Here is a 21,588-nt window from a genome sequence, read left to right on the forward strand (position 1 = left end):
ATACTCCTCTTGGGCAACCCAAATAGCAAACTGTAGCAGTCCAAAATAACGGCATGTCCAATCTAGGGTCAATAAAATATATATAAGTTAATTAAACAGGCGAGATACAATAACTAAATAGAAATAAATTATAACAATGGAAAATGTGTAGTACAAAATGTAAGTTTGAAATGCAAATAAAAATCGTTACCCCTCAAAAACATTCTTTTTCCATGTGTTTAGTACAACTTGGGGGTTTAAAAAGCCTCCTGTCACGCCCCGCCCACATTTACTTTTCGGCCCTCTATAGCCCTCATGTAAGGTACTTTCGGCCCTCTGTCAAAATCAGTTGTGCACCCCTGTTCTATATAAACAAAGCAAGCTCATCAAGAGCCCCAGGGCCAGATGGTCTGTCAAATTTTGTATTAAAACAGAATCCGGAATTATGGGCATCTATTTTATATGATGTCTTTCAAGCCGTGCAAATTAAACAAGCAGTTCCTCCATCATGGTGTAAGGCCATTACGGTACCAGTCTATAAGAAGGGAGATCAAGCGAACCCTGCGAGTTACCGTCCGATTTCTCTTCTTGACGCCCCGGGTAAGATCTTTAGTAGAATTATTCTGAGAGATCTCAACAACTGGGCGTCAGAAGAGAATCGGCGAGATCCATTTCAAACTGGATTTGTAGCAGGTCTTGGCACCAGTATTAACATAACGACTCTTAATGCAATTAAAGAGCTGTATGCATCAAGAAATCAACCAATTTACTTAGCTTATGTTGATTTTCGAGTAGCGTTTGACTCCGTAGATCGGAATCTGCTATTCGAGAAATTATTAAAATTTGGGTGTCCACCTCCGCTTGTATATCTAATATATTTACTCCACTCTAATACCTCAATGAGGGTTAAATTGAACCTTGAAGGGCTACTATCTGAAGAGATTTCAACCCAACGAGGCCTGAAACAAGGATGTGTTCTTGCTGCTACACTGTTTAATTTGTTTATACTTGATTTAGGCAACGAATTCAGTAATGTAGTGAACGATGCTCCTAAACTTGGGAACCAGACCATTGCATGGCTTTTGTATGCGGACGATTTAGTTCTCATTTCGCAAACGCCGAGTGGCCTACAAAACATGCTTGATAAATCGGACCAGTATGTCACCAGGAATAATCTTATTTTAAACCTGGAGAAAACACAAGTGATGGAATTGGGGAGGTATAAGTCAAAACTAAGGAAACAGTATTGCTGGTTTTTGAATAAACAAAAGCTGAACGTAGTGAATGAATATAAATACCTGGGTGTTTTATTCAGTAATTCTCCCACAAACATGCCTCAAAGAGACAGTATAAAGGGTAAACTGTCCACACTAATATCTCAAGCGAGAATTCTGCAACATAAGTATGGTAAATTTTCATGTAAGCATATTCTTATCTTTTACCAGCAAAAGGTACTCCCTATTATTACTTATGGGTGTGAGGCTTGGTTGCCTTTGGAGGCTTGTTATTGGAATAAACTTGAGGCAAAATTCTGGAAGAAAGTCTTGAATCTTCCAAATTCTAGTCCAACAGCACTGCTTCGCTTTGAGTTGGGAATTCTATCAGTAAACATACATGCATCGTGGAAGAGATGCTGTTTATTTAGGAAATGTGTGTTAGGCCTGGCGAGTAATGGTATACTTAAGATTTTGGCAGATTATCTACTACGCTCGGTACAATTATTTCCATCCAGCTGGAGAGCGGCTGTCATGTCTGATTTGACGGAAGCAAACATCTCATTAGATATTTTACTAACCAATCCTATTAAAGCCAAAACTAAATTATACCAACTTGATTGGAATATAACCCAACAAGATTGTTTAAAATTAAAAGATTTTGATAGATCTCTGTTTGGGCATAAAAAATTCCGCCAAACCACTGATTATTTGCTGAAATGTCCCTCTCATAAACTCAGAAATCAAATACTGAGATTTCGCCTGAATCTATGGCCGACCAAACAAATCTTGTTAAGGAGGGGCATCATTAAGCCAGATGCTTCATTCTGCCGATTCTGTAATGATGGACTAGTTAAAGAAAATTTGAAACATTTATTAATAGAATGCGCGGCTTTAAAAATGCAGAGGAAAGACATTATTGATAAATTAACAAGGCACCACTGCACAAGACGTTCTGATGATGAACTATGGAACGAGCTATTTGCGACCCCAAAGATCACAGTAAGAATAGCCACTATTCAATTCCTAAATAAGCTTCTATGTCCAAAATGTCCAAGTAACCAACTGGTTTGAAAAAATGGAAGAATTGGAACAGAACAGGGTAATTCTTATTTCTTTTTTTAATACATTGATAATGCGATCATATCTGTCTCTACTGTGGTGTTTTTTAACTTTTAATTTTTTAATTTTTGATCTGTAAGATCAATTATGTTAATCACATGTGATACTGTATGATCTTTTATGTGTCTATTTGGTATATTCTGATTACCTGTATTGTATATGTTCTTGTATAAAATCATGTTTTGTTTTGAAAGGTTAATCTAATTAGCCAACCAAATAAAAAAAAAAAAAAAAAATGAAAAATGCCCATTTTAGCAAAAACAGTGGTTTTTGAAGGCGTTTTTGCACTTTTTTTTAAAACGACTGTTTTTTGCGGCATACTGCAGGATTGCAAGATTGCTACAAGCTGGATGGTCTGAAAAGGAATTAACTTCGATTCCCATAACCACTGAAAAACTGCAACGGGGAAAATGAACAGAGAAATGCAGATCTAACAAGGCCAGGAACAAAGGTTGCACTCCATTTGTTGCAAGCACATACCTGTGACTGGGAGATTTAAACAATTGGACCAGCTGACTGAGGCGAGCTGCTGGAGGGAGAAAGCTGCATCTCTCAGTGAGATCCGAGAGACCGTGAGGATGGGGGGCTGGAGGGGTGGGCAGAAGAGCCATGGAGCCTACCGGCTCTGGAACCAGAAAAAAAAGGGAAGCAGACCGTGAGACGCAGCACTCTGTAGCGACCCCAGAAGCCAACGCAGGGCTCGTAGGTGTTTGGAGCCAGCCTTTGTCTTACCGACACAAAGCAGAAGAGCCCAGCAAACAGAAAGCAGAAGAGCTCAGCAGAGGCCGCGAGCAGCAGAAAAGACAAGAAATTGATGCAGCAACCAAGAATGGAACGCAGAGAGAGGTACCAACTTGCTGCAGGAGAAATAGAATAGGCCAGCCAGAGCCGGTGAGTCCACCTGAGGGAAGCAGGGATGCCGGGGCCTATTGGCAGACATGCAAAAACCGAATTAATATGAATGAAGAAGCATACGAGAGCTAAAGAATATTTCTTTGGAAGAAAGAACAGAAGAGAAACACAAGACTTTCACGTTTGTGAGTGTATGCAATGCACATGTAAAAGAAGTCTTGGCAGGATAATATACCATGAACATATAATTGCAGGAAAAGTAAGAGGCTATCCAGTTTGGAGGGGTGTGCAGAGCCCACATGAAAAAAACACCCTGGTAGGGAAGTATACCAGGCAAATTAAAAGTGTAAGAAAGATACTTATATGTGAATGTCCTGGCAGGAGAGTATACGAGGCAGTTACAAGTGTGTGCATCTAAGAAAGCCCTAGCAGCTGAGTATATCAGGAAGTTGCAAGTGCGTGTATAAAAGAAATCCCTGGCAGCAGAGCATACCAGGAAGTATGTGCATCTAAGCCATCCCTGGCAGGAGAGTATAACGGGCAGTTGTAAGTGTGTGTATAAAAGAAATCACTGGTAGGGAAGTACACCAGACAAGGGCAATTTGGACATTGTATTGAAAGTGTATGACTTAAAAGCGGTCCCAAGACAGACGCATCAGGATTAGTGGACAGATTGTGCTGTTCACAAGAAGAGAAGTAAAAACCTGGCAGGAAAGTACACCAGGTATCCTGGAACTAAGAGGAATATGTCGAGATAAAAACCTCACAGCCAAAGTTATTTTGTGTATCAATTATGTTATTGCCCAAGAAAAGAGAGTGGAGACCTGGTAAAGGAATACACCAGGTATCCGGCCGAGATACAGGCTTACAACCAAGTTGTATTATTTGTATTACTTACCAAAGGGACGGGAGTGAAAACCTAATTGGACAAATACAGAGAGCCAAGTTGTTGGATATATCAGTTGTGTCATTTATCAAGGAAAACCCAAAGAACTAATATTGTTGAATAGAGCACCAAGGGAAGAGAATCCAGGGGAAGAGAACCACCATCTGGAACAAGCAACTCTATCCTGTTGGAACTTTTGTGTTGGAGTTAAGCATTTCCTTTTTGAACATTTATGAACCACTCTAGGCCAAATACATTACCCTTTTCACTTTAGAGTTCAGTTTATTAGATTGTGAAGGCCAGAATAGTACTTTGCACACGGGACGGGTTTGCTTTGGACATTCAGACGCTGGCCAGACTCTTGGTTTTTGCTTTAGATAGGGCAGGGGTCCCCAACCTTTTCTGGGCAATGAGCAACATTTGCATACCAAATGAAATGGCGAGCAAAGTCGCACCTATCTGGAAGGGAGGTGCAAAATATTTGCAACCTAATTTATAACTATTATAAAATAGACCACATTAATGGACAGCAATTAATCTAGAAAATAGAAGTTAATTTAATCCTAATTAAAAGTTATTCAAATTATTAAAATCGGACAATGTGACATGTATTTCACTTATTTACTCATTATCTAAATGTCAGCTGGACAAAGTATAAGACGAAAACGCCTTTCTTTCAGAGGTTACTGCAAGGAGTATGGAACATTTCTGACAAATATTATGCATCAAACACCTACTTTGTCAGTGGAAACAAGCATATACAATCTATTTAATGATAGAACGTTGTTGATGTATGGCACATATTCGTCAATTACCCACTTACCAGCTGTGCAAAGGAACAGAAGAGGACAATTGCACATCAAAGAACACACATGAGAGAACAGGTCACTTATTTTACCCATTAATGAACAGGCAACATTTCTTATAAATAAGGAGTGAGTTGCAGAGTGTTCTTGCACAGACAGCAATCACACAGTCTCCTGTGACAGCGGCGAGTCTTCCTTGCGTTTCTAATGTGGCGAGGCGGAGCTTCACTATAACTGCACCAGCCAGAGCAGAGGCGGAGTGTGTTGCAGCGTGTTCTTGTGTTCCTGCGAGATGAGAGACTGAGAAGCAGGCTCATTGATTATCTTGAACTTAACATGCCAAGCGTCAGACCACGGACCCGTCAAACAGTAAAACAACTGGACACTGCTCCCTCTGCAGTAAGAATGAACTTTGAGCAATCTGCCCTTTCTATCAACCTCTCTCCATGTTCCTCCTCTCCTACCCTTACCCTTTCCCCCATATTCCCCCTTGAGAAGATCTCCATCCACGGACATTGAAACCATAATGGCTGCTAACGTCCTTATCAGACCTGCACTCTGTGCATATCGAGAACAATCAAACAAGCCGACAAAGACTACAGGAGAGGAGGGGTGGGAGTGGGGGGGGCGGGGGGGGGTTTGATACACACTGCGGCGAACAAGCCGACTGCCCTCCACAAAAGTAACACGCAAGCCTCACTGACATGCCAGCTGCTTATACTGAGGCGCAGGAGTGGTAGTGCGACTAATGTAAATGCCATTACTAATGTCATTGAAAATAGAATAATGTCTCAAGCTCTAACATCTACCAGGGATCCTATGAAATCTCTGAACAATGAAGTGCTAACCCAGCACAGGAGACCTGCCTCCAGCACCCCTAATCTGGAGACCCCGGAAGACGTATTATTGAAAGAAACTGTTCCACGTTTGTCCACGAGTCAAAAACTGCAGACACCCCGGAATATCGGGTTGAATCCTGAGATGACTCTAATGAGACGTATAAAACAGGATATTACTATTTTGAAAATAAAACTAGTTTCTGACAAAAAAAATAAGACACTCCCCCCCGCACACCCCCAAGAATGATCCCAGAATGCAACCTAATAAGAGACGCCGAGTCACCCCGTTTGAGGACGCCAATCGAGACGAAAACACAGAAAGTCAGACAACATAAATTTGGACTGACCCAAACCCGACACATAAGGAGCACACCCTAGTTCCGAAAGGGGCAGAGACTCACCTAGACTCTGGGCTAAACACTCCCCTCCCACCCCCCAACAACAATACGATTTGGGGAGTTTGCATGACACCAGATTCTCTAAAACTGAAAGGGACTTAAGAGAAGCATATTCCTCTGACTCCTCTCAGTACTCAGATAACCTTTCGCAAGAACTCATCACCCGTCCAAGAGATCAACCAGCAAACATAATGTTATCCATAGAAGCTATGACCACCATTCAAATTAGCATACTGGCTTCACTGTCCCTGGCACCGTTGTCGAAATTATATGAAACACTGAACACACACATTCGAGATAAATCAATCCTAGTTGCAATTATTACACTTGAAAATGATCTCCTAGACATCTTTGCGACTATGGTTCAAGCAGGGTTAAATAAGGCAGCTGAAGTGTCAGAGCTTTGGCAGTCAAGGCTATGTGACCTAGCCCACAATGGAATCTCTTGACTAAAACATTATGATGCAAGCCCTCCTAGCTGACTGTGAATGGATGTGCAGGCACATGAAGGCTAGAACATCCATTGATGAGAGAAGCTTCCAGCCGACTCCAAATTAGGAGGACCCGCCAAAACCCCAAGATCGAGAACTATTCAACCCTGCACTCAAACCACCAATAATGTACCAGTCGCTATCCAGAGAAAAGTTTCTTCCAATACAATATCAGTCAAAAGCTGGTCTCTCAATAGAAACGAAACACCATCTGAGCAAGGGTCCCTTCGAATACAAAATGAGACCCAAGAAGAAGCTGGAGAAGACAGGAAGACCACAAACACTTCTATGATAGAAACAAGACCCGATGGTGCCGGGGACTTCAAGGAGAGGGCTGGCCCTGATACTATCCACAAAACCTTCTCTGTATTCAGCAAGAATAAAGATCGAGACCTGAACAAAATTGTAAAGAAAGGTGGAAAAATAATAAAAACAAATATAAGAACTGACAACCAGCCTCTAAAACAAAATCTAATGGGTCTAGAGCATTTTGCAGAACCTATCCACTGCGTCCAGACCAAAAGCAACACAGGGCATAAAATCAATCTCTAAAATGCTCCAGCCTATAAAAAACTCCAGCCTAGGCGAAAGCGAGGTGCAATTTGGCGAGCTAATAAGAGAGAATTATGAACCCACTAAGGACGTGTTGGAGAGAGACTTTAACATAACTGATCTACTGGAATGTATGAATGAAGAACAGGAGTTCTCAGATGGTGATATTGAGCTTATAGACGCCACCAATGATGTAGCTATGGCGGAAATCCAAAGAGAGGAAGAAGTTCCGTCAAAGACAAAATCTTTGCTAGCTTCAGATCGAATTAATTTGATCATCTTTCAAACAATGGCGCAAAAAAGAAGCAAGAAAGAACAGTAGACAAAACCCCCAGAAAGGAACCCTTGCAGCAGCACGCTTCCAAAATGATCTCACAGTCCAGAGCTGATAATCAAAGCAAAGTAAAACCAATGCATCTGGTAACCTTGGAAACATGGTTACATGTCAATGACAACTTAATTCTCAACAGAGGAACCGTCCTTCAGTTATTTCACCATTCACCAAAATTGAGATACATCAATACAGAAGACATACAAGTTGTCCAATTTGAGAACGAACACCGACTTGATTGGGTCGAATTACATCTCAAATCTAACCTGATTAGAACAGCTATAATTGAGGCTGCCAATTAGTTTTTAGGTGTCGACTTGGATTTGTCGAGGAGAAATGGTTGCAAAAAGCAATCAATAAAGAGATCACAAAACAAGAAGCTGACCGATATAATCAGTGAAATTCTGATCATAAAAATGAGATAATGGCTTTAACTGCAGAAACCCATGAACCCTTAAAAGTAAGGGTGGACCACTCAAGCAAGAAACGACAGCTGATGGTACACTGTATGCAAAGCCAATCAGAACGTGCCTCAGTAGAGGATTGGTCATGGCTAGCTGGAGCCCTAGCCACTAAGACAAAATATTAATGCATACTACCCACTGCGAAAGATCTATTAATAGGCTCATAGAATTCAAGGGGGGTTGAGCACCTCTTAATGATGGAAAGACGAATTTAGGGATTTACGATATCCTATGTTTACAAGAAACTTGGATGTGTGTAAGACTGCAATGCGAAGGATAGACTTGCCATCTGAATCCAGCCTTGAAAGGATCAATGGGACATCCCTATTCAGGCCTACTAACCCTGATAAAAATTGGATCTGGATTATCAGTAGCACAAGTCCTTCATCCCAGTCCATATATACAAATGCTAAAAAGCGGTCAATCATTCATCACAGCCGTACTAAAAATTGACAAAACACACTTGTGAGTAGACAATCCGCATATTATTATTCTATGTGGAGACCTAAACATCTCCCTATTTCATGTATCTGGACGGAATAGTACGAAACAACCCCACCAAAAGACCTAACACACACCACAAAAAGTTCTAACTACCAAAAGTACGAACTTTTCGTGGTATGCGTTTAGGTGGGGGTCAGTATGAAAGAAAAGGCTGTGGGGTCAGGGGGGGTGTCCACCGCAACACCCTCTTACTACAGTGAGCGGGGACACCCTCCTGTCCAGAAGACAGAAATTTGAAATTGCTTAATGGCCAAAGAAAGGGCGATATACCCGCTCAACCGACTTGGAAAAGAGGATAACAAATAGCAACCCTAGACTATTGCCTGGTATCCATGAACATTTGGCAGCGAGTAGGACATTGCAAAGTGGATGAAATCTCTGTTAGTGACCTATTGGAAATCAAATGGACAATCAATGTCAATGAGAAAAATCTGACTTCAAAAGAAGACTTGCAGATATATCAAGAAAGAAACCGACTAAGAATCAAACCTCGAGATGTACCTGAAATAACAAAGGATTATGATTGCCACCAAAAGCAAGGCAAGGATGGGCTTAATTATAATTGTCTATTAACCGCCTTTGAACATCCTTACTCAAGGGTCAACAATAGAACCTTCAACCGAAAGCACAAGTATAATCTAGGGGTGATAGAAGCGATTACAGCCCAATTTGATGCTGAAACTATGTTAAAATAGTATGCAAAAACAATGTGAGAGGAATATGGAAATTGCTTAATAACGGGAAACTTCCAAACAGTAGTTCTGCTTCACCAAGTCACTGAATTGGCATGGGTTGACCACTATTCAACATGGTTTGCTCAGGTCCTATGACCCAGGATACATGGCAGTTAAAATGGGAAAAAGAGGACATCATTGGATGGATAAATAAACTGAACTCTGGGGAAGATTTTTGCTAATATGCTCTTAGAAAAACTACAAAATGGGCAGATGACACAGGACGATTGGATCCAAACCTCAACATCTTCACATTAAATCTGTTGAAGGTGAAGGCAATGAAAACGAAAACATGGCCTTCATAGACCTGGAACAGACGTTCATTAGCTTAAACAGAGAATGCCTGTGGCGAAAGCTGCTAGCATGAAATTGCCCACTGGATCTTCTTGAAGCGATCAAAGTGCTATATTGTGAAACCTCAGTTAAGATCTGTCTAACAGATAAAGGGATTTATTCAAGGGACATCCAGACGTATAGAGGTCTAAAACAAGGATGCCCCTTAGCGGTGATTCTGTTCAACCTTTACATATCAGATCTTCAGGAATCACAAATAGAGGCACGAAGTTTTCCTCCGGAAATTCAAGTCTTCCATGTTCTCTGGATAATTTATGCAGATGGCTTGGTCATTCTCGGCCTGACCTCAATCCGTCTGTAGTGAAGCTTGAATAGATTTTGTGAATATACAAAAGAGAAGAACTTAAAGATCACTGTGGAGAAATTGAGAATCTTGAAATATAGTGCGTCACAAAAATGTGGGAGAAGAGAATTTAACTGGCACATAGGGAAAATCCATCGACAAAGTGTGCACAATGAGATATCTTGGTGTACTATTGAATGGAAATATAAATGAGAAACCATGGCTAGATGTGCCGAGAGAAAAACTTTTGAATCTAAGAGCCCAAGCAAAGATCATACATAGGAGCAATGTTCCCTCTAAGATGTGCGGATGTGCGCTTGCCCAGCTTCCTTCTGGGTGGCGCTCAGAAGATTTTTAGCAGCGCGCACAGACAATTCCCACCTATTCAAAAAGATTTAATAAGGCAGAAGCCATAGCAATTACCTGAAATTTTCTCTCTTAAATTAAGCAACTAGCCTTGATATTCTGCCAATTTGCATTTAACTACTATGCACCTAAAATCCAGCAAAATACAACACAAGAGGTTAAAAACTAATATGAAAAACTGGCTCCATGAACAGAAGAATATAAGCTAAGATATGCCTGCACACATTAACCAACAATGTTCCCTCCCCACCTATGACTCCTAAACCTGACTCTACCACACTTTTACCGTATGACTCGAACTTCTGCCCCAGAGTACATTAAGATACTACCGGACAACCTTGACTCTTCGTCTCTTGGCTCTGCGAAAGGTTAGCAGACGTGTACCTACATCCACTTGTTTTATGTTTGTTGTAACATAAACAACATGAATAACGTTCACATGCCAGAATTTCTGTTACCCATTGTGCCTTACCAAAAGCGTCGCCCACACTATATAATTGAACCACCAGCTCAAATATCGGATACTGACTGTAAGTAATCAGGTACTTGGATGTGTAACCAAATCCCATACTTCCTCTTCTTTGTATATATGTCACGCAAGTGCTTTGAAGTGGCCCCCTTGTGAGTTAATGCATTACAAAACTCAAATAGAAATTTGCCCTCTAAATGGATATAGACTATGCCTGGGATTACTTGTCCATAGTATCAAGCACCGGATATTCAGACAGGGGAATGCTTTTCACACAATCTGCATTGTTTCCAAGTGTTCAGAATTCCTTTGGGCATAGACCTTCAAAAATGATATGGTAACTCGCTTCTATACAAAAACAGTTTCACTGAGCACTTGTGTAATCCTACACAATGATATCAGGGTGGTATGTTGCAAACATTCTTGTATGCACTGCAAAAGAATTGGGCACATGCAGAGTCATGACATTCTTAAAATGCAGATCATATGTTGGGGCATTTAAATATGGCTTGCTTGCAAAGTATTGTAGGTCTGCAAATATCACAGTGAGCACTTTCGGCTCCAACCCCTCACTTTTTTCAGTGCTTTATCAACTAGTATTAGAGGCAAGCACAAGGGCTGGGGCAGGATATGGGAGGATGCATCACTCCTTGAGGGTGATGAACGAAGCATCACATTTCAAAGCCCAAGTCAGACGTTTCGGCAGTACACTGAAGGAAATGTGTTGCGTGTTTGCTAAAAGATAGGAAATGTATAGGAAATTGTAGTACCAATCTAGGGAACAGCACCTTCTTTTTCTTTCTATGCTCAAATGCCGAGGGCTTTTCAATATAACCATGTTTTCTGTGTGTACACTATCTAGCCTCTCGCTGTATCTATTTAACTGATCACAAAGAATTACAGAAGAGCGATCCATAAGAAGGCACTCAATCAGTTGTACCTCTGATGAATTGATGCAATTAACTTAACAGGCATATATGTTTGATTTTCTTAAACTGGGCTCCACAATAAACCTCAGTAAGGGTCTTGTTTAATTTCATCTCGGCTGTGGTGTGGAAGGGTGGAGAAAACAGTACACTTTATTATGTGGCATGTCATTTCACTCCCTATGTCAGGTGTACAAGCAGGGCTCTAATCAGATTTGGCTCCCTACTTTGAAGTCAAATAATTTTTCAGGAAGTAAAAAAGTTATTAGCTTTGCCAATAGGGATACTTTCTGCTTATTAAAAGATGTTCTTTCTCCATAAAATTCCTTTTTGAGATTGGGCATTAATATTATTATAGTTCCTTCCTTCCTATGCCACTGCTCTACAGGTCACTAATTCAGAAAAATATCAGTGGAGCTTGATGGGATGAAGCAATGATATGTTCATTGTTTCTCGTTTTTGTTAGGCACATTTTCCTTTTTTAGGGAGTATAAATGCATGGTGCATATGTCTCTTAGCTCTAAGGCTGGTGTTATCACTACCCACAGGAGAACGTAATGTGGATAGTTAGAAGAGGCACAGGATTTTTGGATCATCATATTCTAAGGTGCAGTTATTTTGATGCAATTATAATCCCTACACAAATTAATAGAAGCAAGTTCTGCGGGCCCTTGAATTACTTCATTAAAGTGGCACTAGAACTCCTTTCAGCATGTTTTTGACAGATTGCTTTTAATTGCCAATAATCCATCGGCAAATGTCTGAGTTTCATGACAGCCACATCAGTTATGAGATATTTGTGTTTGTTTTGTAATAGAAATGAGTGATTTTCCAGTGGCATAAAACATACAGGGCCTCATTACGACTTGGGGCGGTATCCTAGCGTAAATCTGCCAGCATACTGCCTAAACTAAAGACTTACTGCCACTTGGCCCGGAGGAATTTCCGCTGGATTACACTGGTGGTGGAGGTGTAATTCCACATTTATATTGAGTCCATTATACTCAATGTGGCTCTTTTAGTGGAATTACAGCAGTGGAAATTCTGATGATTTCGGCGTTGAGTTGGAGGATTGCAAATTCTCCACTCCAGGGCCAAAATCGTAATTTGGCACAGTGGTTAAGTTGGCAGTAATGGAGTTACCACCAACTTTACAACTTACCGCCAAAATCGTAATGAGGACGACATTTTTCTCTGCGCAGAAGTACGTTTGCAAGGTACTGTGGCAGATATTGAAGTCTTGTACTGGTTGATGAGTTTTCTGTATAATCACATATGACATTTTATTTTAGCTTATGTGTTTGGAAAAAGTGTTGTAAGATTTTTAAAGAATTGCAGTGGCTGGGAAGAGGAAATTCCTTTCCAAACTGTCTTCTGCGATGGTAGCTGACAAAGTGGCTTACCTCATTAGTCAGTTGCGCACATGGAAAAAAACTGGCGCACAACAACCAACCGGTTTCGCACATAGAGAAAAAAAAATTAGAGGGAACATTGCATAGGAGATATGGGGAGTTTACTCCAATTCCTCCTATCACTTTGTACAAGCAGAAAGTGCAACCAGTGCGAACCTATGGAGCTGAATCAGTGTTAAATCTATCATGGTCTATATGGACCAGACTTGAAGCTCTGTTCTGGAAAGGAGTACCAAGACTTCCAATGTGCATTCCAATCAGTACGGTGAGATACGAACTTGGACTTCAATCACTGTGCTCGATAGTATTATGTAAATCCCTCCAACTGTATAGGAAATGTGAAATTACAGACTGTTCTCCGGAAACCAAAAGGCGATAACATCGAATGGGCATTGGAAGAGTGGAAAAAAGATGCATCTGGGTGGTAGACTTGAATTGTTAACTACCAATCCGGATAATATCAAAATGAAATTACGGCACCAAGATTGAATCGACACACAGGAATCGAGAGTACAGACGAGCCCTGGATCTAGCACATGAGAGAAGAGACATAGGCAATCTACCTCTTTACCTCTCCAAATTTCCATCTTTGTACCATCGAAACTTGTTTTTGAGACCAAGACTAAACATATTACCAAAGAGGGAAATACTGCTTTCCATAACAGTTGGGAAAGGACCAAGACCACTGCAGATACTGCAATAACAAGAACCAGAATGAATCCCTATTCCATCTATGGATTAAATGCAAGTCTCTAAGAACGTTAAAGAACCAACTATCTGACCATCTATGTGAAATATTGTCCTACACTATCATACAAGGAATGGTGGGAGCCGATGGTGATAGGCAACAAAGTAAGCCTAAGGCTAAGCCCGTCATCAGCAATAAGAAAAGGTGATGAAAGAAATTCTAACTCTGGACCAACAGACAAGAAACTGCGATCCTGCCACCTGACTGTGCTCCTCTATGTAAGAACCTTATAGAGACAAGGAAGCGGGAATTTAAAGTAACAAATGGATTTCCTTTCCTTTTTTTAAAAAAAGATGAAAGATGTGATGTTTGTTTTATAAAAGACATTTGTTTAAACCAAAATAAATAAAAAAAGAAAGCGAATGGTGGATAGAAAAAAATACATACTTGCATGTACAAAAAAGCCTATTGGGGCTTATTTAATGTTGTCCACTTGGGCACTCATGTTACCTATTTGCCTGTTGTGCACTTGATAAACTGCTGATAAAAGCCCTGTTACACCTTCCCAGGGTATAGATGGAGGCCAGCTGCTGCTGCTGCAGAGATGAAGTAACTGCTCTGGCCAGTGCTGCTGCCTCTGCTGTATTGCAGCTCCAAGCAGTCAGCGATTGCAGAGTACTGCCGAGTTAGACTGCCCAGTACAAGGTGGTACACTAATGGGCGTTTGACTGTGGATTACACCAGACGTCCTATTTCTCTTCCTTGGGTATGCCAGACTTGCCTAGTTTTTGGCCATCATGTTCCCCTCAATTGTCAACTCACTTGGTCAAAGTGCATTTCCCACCTAAATGGCCCTGGGAGTGTCGGTGATGCAGGAGATGATTATTGCCTTCGTTTTCAACAGTAGTATTTTATTCTTCACGAGTCCCACTTAATCTGCAGTCTCAATATTCACATCAGTAGCTTCCGACATAACGCTGCCTGTGTAGTGCAAACCTGTGAGACCACAGTGATGAGAGCAATAGCCGTCTGTGCTCCAGTCTACAGAGACCTTCCCAAGCCCCACCCTTTGGCTGTCTGCGACCAGGGTGCAACATTTGCACTCGCCAGTAGCTTGTGGCTAGTGAGATTGGTCTCTTGAGGAGTAAGAAATGTGTGCTGTGTGAATGTAGAGAGTGAAGGTGGGGAGTGACTTTATGGCTGGCTGGTAGCATAAAACTTCAACCTTTACCCACTGCTGCGATGATGCCTCTGCAAGCAATGTTTCATGTCCATCCGTCTGACATGCTGTTATCTAGCTTTCCAAAACCTTCCTGGCTCAGGCTACACTGCCATTGGTGTCTCATCACCATAGCAGTGCCTCCTTCTTGGTCTCCACACAGTGGCATAGAACAGCTGTCAAGCAACATTTTAGGGTGCTGCGAGCAACATGTTGCCTGCAACCTACACGTTGGGGGAAATGACTTGAGGTAGGCAAACACCTCCTAGAGCAGGGATAGAGTCTCATTCCCCCACCCCATCCCCTTTTACATTAATAAAAGTCTTTTACCAAAACCATAAGTCCATGTCTCATGCCTGGTTCCTCACACCTACTTCCTTTTTACCCAACTTTGTTCATCAAACCCGGGTCAGGAATCCTGCACCTGGTTTAGCCGTGGGTCTGGAATAAAGAACTTACCCATATTTTGATAAATTATTCCCGATTCACTTTGAAAGGTTAGGCATCACTAAAATGTGAGATTTGTATATAGATGGTAAAATGATTACTACAGAACAACTTAAAGATAAAAGATGAAATAAAAGCCATCACTATCTTGTTCTATTTCAGGTAAAGTCAAGTATTGAAGCAGTACATTACTTGCTCACCGAAAGAACCAACAATATCTCTGATCGCTCATTATATTCCAATGCAGGCTCCTGGCATTGCTAGAATTTCTCCAGCGTGGTTATCATAAGGCTCCAGCTGTGTCATCGCTGTGGGCTTAGTGGGCCACGATGAAGGCTTTTAAGGAACACTAGAAGGACTACATTGGAGGGGAGCAAGCTAGGGAGTCAGGCACAGAGGAATTTATTATGATCTAGACCCCTAGCACATGCTGGTACTCACCCCATAGGATTGCCCCTTGGTACTAGGTGATGCACAGGCGGCACCTCCGAGCCGGTAGATGCTTCTGACAATATGTTTCTGGCACTGAAGGCTGCCTCCCCACTTGCCACTAAATTGGTCTGTAGACGAAGGTGATATGGGCTTTGCTACATAGATCACAATATTTGAGGATACTGCCAAGAGGTATTGATCGTAGAGTGTGATTCAGCCTCTATTGCTAAGGTTGGGTCAAGGTTCCATAGGTCACAGGTCGTATGCACCTTTCATTGGAATTTACAAAACCCAGCATCTCAGGCTGAAGAGGCAGGCCATTGCTCGGATGTCAAGAGAACAATTCTTCAGTGCATACACAGAACAGGATCTGCAGGGGACCTTTGAGGCAACAGGCTCAGGCAGGAAGGCTTCAGTGGTCTCGATTGGCAGTTGAATCCAACCCGTAATCATGATTGCATACACAATGGCGTGCTGCCAACTCCCAAGTAGCAAACAAGGGCATGGAGGTGCCCACACATGGAGTCTACTTACATGTAGTTTAGCTGGGAAAGGTGTCTAGCCAAGGAAACGCACACAACAGTGGGAATAATTGATCAGGTTGACGAACTATTGCTACCTGGGTGTTCTTATTAACGCTACTAAAACACAAGAACTATTACCATACGAGAAACCAAAATCAATGATGGTAATCAATACAACCTGTAAATCAGCTCGAGAAACAGCAGGGTATTGCTTAAAGGGGGATCATGATGATCTGTAAACAATGCTTTTTCCTCCACAGTTCTCTATGGCCTTGAGGACAATGTTTTGAAAGCGGCTCAGTTACAGTGACTAAATGTATTGGAGGGCAAGTATTGGAAAAGCATTTTGGACTCGCGATATGCATCCCTCTGGCCGCCTTAAGATCAGAGCTATGGCTGCTATCTTTAGTTGGGCGGGTTAGAGGGAGGCTAGGGATACTATATTTTAAAATAATGAAAGATCCCCAATGCCCGTTGTTAAAGCGGTGGAGCCTGATGTTAAATAACATGTATTTTCCAATGGAATCGGGATTACTCGAACTCAATTAGAAAACTGCTAGAGGACATAAGTTGGGAGCCTGATTGGTCTACGGATTCCTATACTTTGAATACATTTTATTACAAAGCTGAGAGCATACGAGTGGTGCCTCAACTACATTCATTTGGATTCATACTCCTATTGAGGTTGGGTCAACTTCCTACGTTGGCAACGCATGGTTCGAGAATGGGTCTTAGTTTGAGGAAACAATCTTGTAGGATTTGTATACTAAGTGGAGTAGTGGAAAGCAAAGGGTAACCAATCTCATGCGCTATTCAACGTAGTCCACGGTATCACCTAAATGTATATGAACTGAAATGCTTCACTATAAACCACTCTCACTCTGCACACCGCACCGGTTATGATAATGCAATATGATATTTTTTTTTTACTTTTATCAATCTCGGTAGCCTTGATAAAGAACTTTATGGTCAAAACACGTGTCGAACAATGTTAAGACACTTTGACTGTACTAAAGGCAGTTGAGAAACGAATATAACCAAATAAAAATGAATGAAAAGTAACAAATCTTGTGGACTCTACCTACCCACTCAGCTGAGTGGATAAAGCTTTTGGATTACGACACCAGCGCCAACTGAGTAAAACTAACACCAAGCTACCAGGACGTATCTATTAGGCACCACGAGCACTGGCCTTCTAGTCTCTACCTACCGACTGCCGGTGTAATCAAATATTATTAAACTTAAATAGGCGCAGCAACACACAGTTCCTAGTGCTCAACCATTCCCCCATTGGCTTATTAGATACTGTATCCTGCCTGGCTCCTGGCATACCTCTCATGTCCTCCCAATTTATCAAAACAGAGAGCAGAATACTCTGTCCAATTATAGACCCATTATGATCATGGATGCCGATGAAAAAATATTTGCATCAATTCTTTTGCGTCATTTAGAGGTATGGTCAGTTCAGTCGGGTAGATTAAGCCCCAAGTGGGATTTTGTAAACAACAGATCACGACTATGAATGGTTTTATTGTCGTATTGCTACAGTATTTGGTGTGGGGAGGGGGAAACCTATAAATCATATTTTAGTAGCCTCCGCTTTGGTATACATTTGTGATCTGGGGGATCCCTAAAGGGCTAGTAGGAGGTTGTTTTATGGCACAATAATACTAACATTCAGGTTAGCTCTTGCAAACAAGGTTTATTATCCAAGAAGATATTCACAGACACAGGTTTGAGGCAGGGGTGCACTTTGGCTCCCCGTCTCTTAAATCCATCAGATTTAAAGGGTTTATCTACTGCTGCTTTTGCTTCCCCTACAATACCTTCCTTTAAGTATTATTGGTTGTCCTACGCAGATATTATGTTGCGCGATTGTACACAACGTGACCTCCAGAAATGGATTTCTGCATTTGCCGTTTAAGCCAAGAATACTTTTTATTTTTAAAGTATTCATTCTGATAAAAGAAAGATTATGGATTTCAAACCATTTCATTATTTGTAGTTTTTAAATCAAGATAAAATTACAAGTGTCCAAAAGGTTTACTTATTTAAGTGTTCCAATCTTTCATAAACCATCTAAATTGAAAATGATAATTTTTGTAAGAGGCTGAACGTCTCGTTTCCCAGATGCATCAAAAACTATGGAAAAAATATTCCGTTAACCTCTGGTGCGCTTTTATGAAGGGAAATCGGAATATCTCAAAGCCATAAAAGCACCAAATCTCCCAAATTGCGTGTTGGGGTATTTTATTAGATACAAATTGGGTTTAATTTCTCTCCTGACTATGCTTAAGTGGAAATACTTATGTTTGATGTTGAAATGTATTGTCCCAATGGAAAACTCTTGATGGCGATATTGGGCAATCGATACAAAAGGATAAGAATCAAACTTGGATACAGTTTGTTAGATTATGTAGTGACATTGTGGAGATATTGGGCTATACTTTTGAAGTTACAGCAAACAAATTAATGCTCATTAAGAAAGCAATTGATGTGGCTGTCTGGAGTCAAACAATTGAAAGATTATATAGTTATAGCTCCTTCAACAGCTTAGTAAGGAGCATAAAAAGGTGGGGCTATTACCAACATTACATTTATTCCCAAAAAAAGTCGTAATCTCTTTATGATGTTGTTCAAATATTTTACTGACACAAGAAGTTTTAGTTAAAATTACCTAAGGAATTTATAGTATGTAGATTTTGTAAAAATGCAAATAGTACAGAAACATTAAAGCACATTGCAATGTATCTGATGCTTCTTTATAAACAAATGGTTTATTTTAGAAATGTATCTATAGACCTAATTTAATTGATTGTGATGCTTTATGGTTTTATTTCCTGTGTGGTCACTCAAATCAAGTAATTATTTAGCTTTTGAATTTTTTTAATGCTATAAAATTGAGTTGTGATGGTCTCAGAAGCATGATCGTGAAATGGTTTTCACTCCCAAATGGTTTACACTTCTTTTGTTTAGATGCTTTGTTGCCCTGTGGACTTCGATTTTTCCTTCTAATGTATTTTATTGGAATGTCAAATATCAAGGACTTTTACCATATACGATTACAAAAACAAAAGAAAATGCATGTTTTATACATACTAACTTGTACGATGAGAATGGTTTCAAGATTTTACTTTTATCCATTAGCCTTTTTTTCCTACTCATTTCCTGGTGTGTTTTTACTTTATAATGTTTTATGTATTGAGTATGTGTCTCTTGTATTTGTGCTCAACTCATACTTGGTGAAAAGTGTATTTTCTTTGTCATGAACCAATTCAACAATATAACAAAAATGTTGTTTCACTGAATTCCAAACATTTTCCGTAACTGAAGCGGTTTCAGGTTACTGCAGTAAACGGCACTTATTAAACATATATTAACCATAAAGTCACTTTTACACATTTTTCACCCTAAAAGCATTCAAACCATTAAATCCATTGCTGTATTGGTACGTGAATGCAGGGAGAGGGGGGGGCGATTTCTGCAAATCTTCTCTCCATCAATCCCAGTGTAATGCTCATAAATGGCCAAAAAAAATGGTTCATGGATTGGGTGCAAAGTCTATATACCTTTTAGGTATGCTTGTTTCTGGGTACTGGGCCATCAGAAGGTCACTCATCTCAGTTAGGTGCCTTTGCTTTGACTGGACAGTTTACATTGCGCCCATATACCAGTCATCCCTGTCGCCTTCAGCTGTTCTGGGCTATGCTGCTAAGTCCTCTGATGCTAGCTTTGCAACCCCCAAAAGGACACCCTAAACTTAAGATGTACCTTATAGACCAGGAAGGGGGTGGGCTGCGTTAAACTGCCCAGGTCACCTGAATAAACCAGAAGTCCTGTATCACCTGGGCCCTGTGGAAGCACATTGCCTTTTCTTGGGAGAGGGTCAGCCTCGGTGATACTTACTGAAGCCAGCAGAGAAGCAGCTAATCTTAGACGGTGGGATGCAATTCTCTAATAAAGAGAGGCGCGCTGGCCCAGGAAGGGAGGTATAACAAGCTAGGCCACTCCCCCTGCCCATTAGCCAACTATAGCATCCTAAATGCCTTGCTGTGCAGCGATTAAAATAACGTACATTATGTCATTGTACTTTTGGACGAATCGATCCAGTGCAATATATATATATATATATATATATATATATATATATATATATATATATATATATATAGGTTTGGGTTTGGGGGCGAGGGACTCCCATAAGAGTTAAGAAAGGTTGACCAAGGTCACTCAAAATTGAGTTCATCTAATGTAAAATGACCTAATGAGGGTGGTTTTAATCCCGTAAAGAAGGAACAGGATTTCAGTGAATTGAAAAACTAAAGTCATAAATCCATCCACTGATTTCTCTTCGCTTTTCAGTTCACCAAAATCTATTCTTCATTCTCCACCATTGGCTTACCAGTCAGTGAAGGACAGGTCTAGGATTGTTTGAAGTTTGAACAACCTTCTCAGGCATAGCTCACAACCTTTAGTAGATTGCAAGCTCTCCCTTCACCATGGGTTGTTAATTTTGTCACGTTATATAAAATGCCTGACTTTGGTTTTAATAAAAGTTTGATCATCTCTTGATAAAAGCCTAAGTAGGAGAGTCGATTACCTCATTTAACTTTCGGTTTAGTCTTACTTTGAAGCGACCCGCATTGAATATACATAGTAAAAAGAGTCCCCCCAAAAAAATGTGCAGAGGAAGACGTCACCTGTGTTGCTGAAAAGAAGCGTGTGACCAGTGGAGAAACTTTGCTGAAAATGTTGGGGGAGACATGACCTCAGAAGAAAAGGTGACCCATTCACTGGGGACAAAAAAGTATGCCATGAAAGTTACGCCCATGCGTGTGACTTTTATGAAGGTAAGCTTGCCCATCTCACAAAGTACCATTCCAATCCTGCAATTCACGTGAACTGTATGGACGATTCTATAACAAAGGAACTGCCTTACACATACCCCTTTCAGTCTTGAATGTTCTAAAGCAATGTAGGCCTTTTCGTAGCACTGCTGCTCCCCCCACCACAGTCGCTTTTTCCTCCAGATTATCCACTTTGATGCCCCCCAGACCCCTAAACCTCGCGCTCATCTGTTCTGCTTCTTCCGAGAACAAAGCAGCTCCCATTTGCCTTCCCATCAGAATTTCTGCTGCCTGTAAATACTACTTTAAACAGGTCAAGGGCAGGTAGCTTAGCGCATTAAACTCTCACCCCAGAGGACACGGGTTGAGCAGGATTAAATTAGCCAATATCAACACATTTAGCCGCAGTGCTTAGAAGCAGGAGGAATTCAGCATAAGGGTGCAATATC

Source organism: Ambystoma mexicanum, chromosome 2p (genome assembly GCF_040938575.1).
Source record: "Ambystoma mexicanum isolate Mex_15411 chromosome 2p, UKY_AmexF1_1, whole genome shotgun sequence".
Lineage (NCBI taxonomy): Eukaryota > Metazoa > Chordata > Amphibia > Caudata > Ambystomatidae > Ambystoma > Ambystoma mexicanum.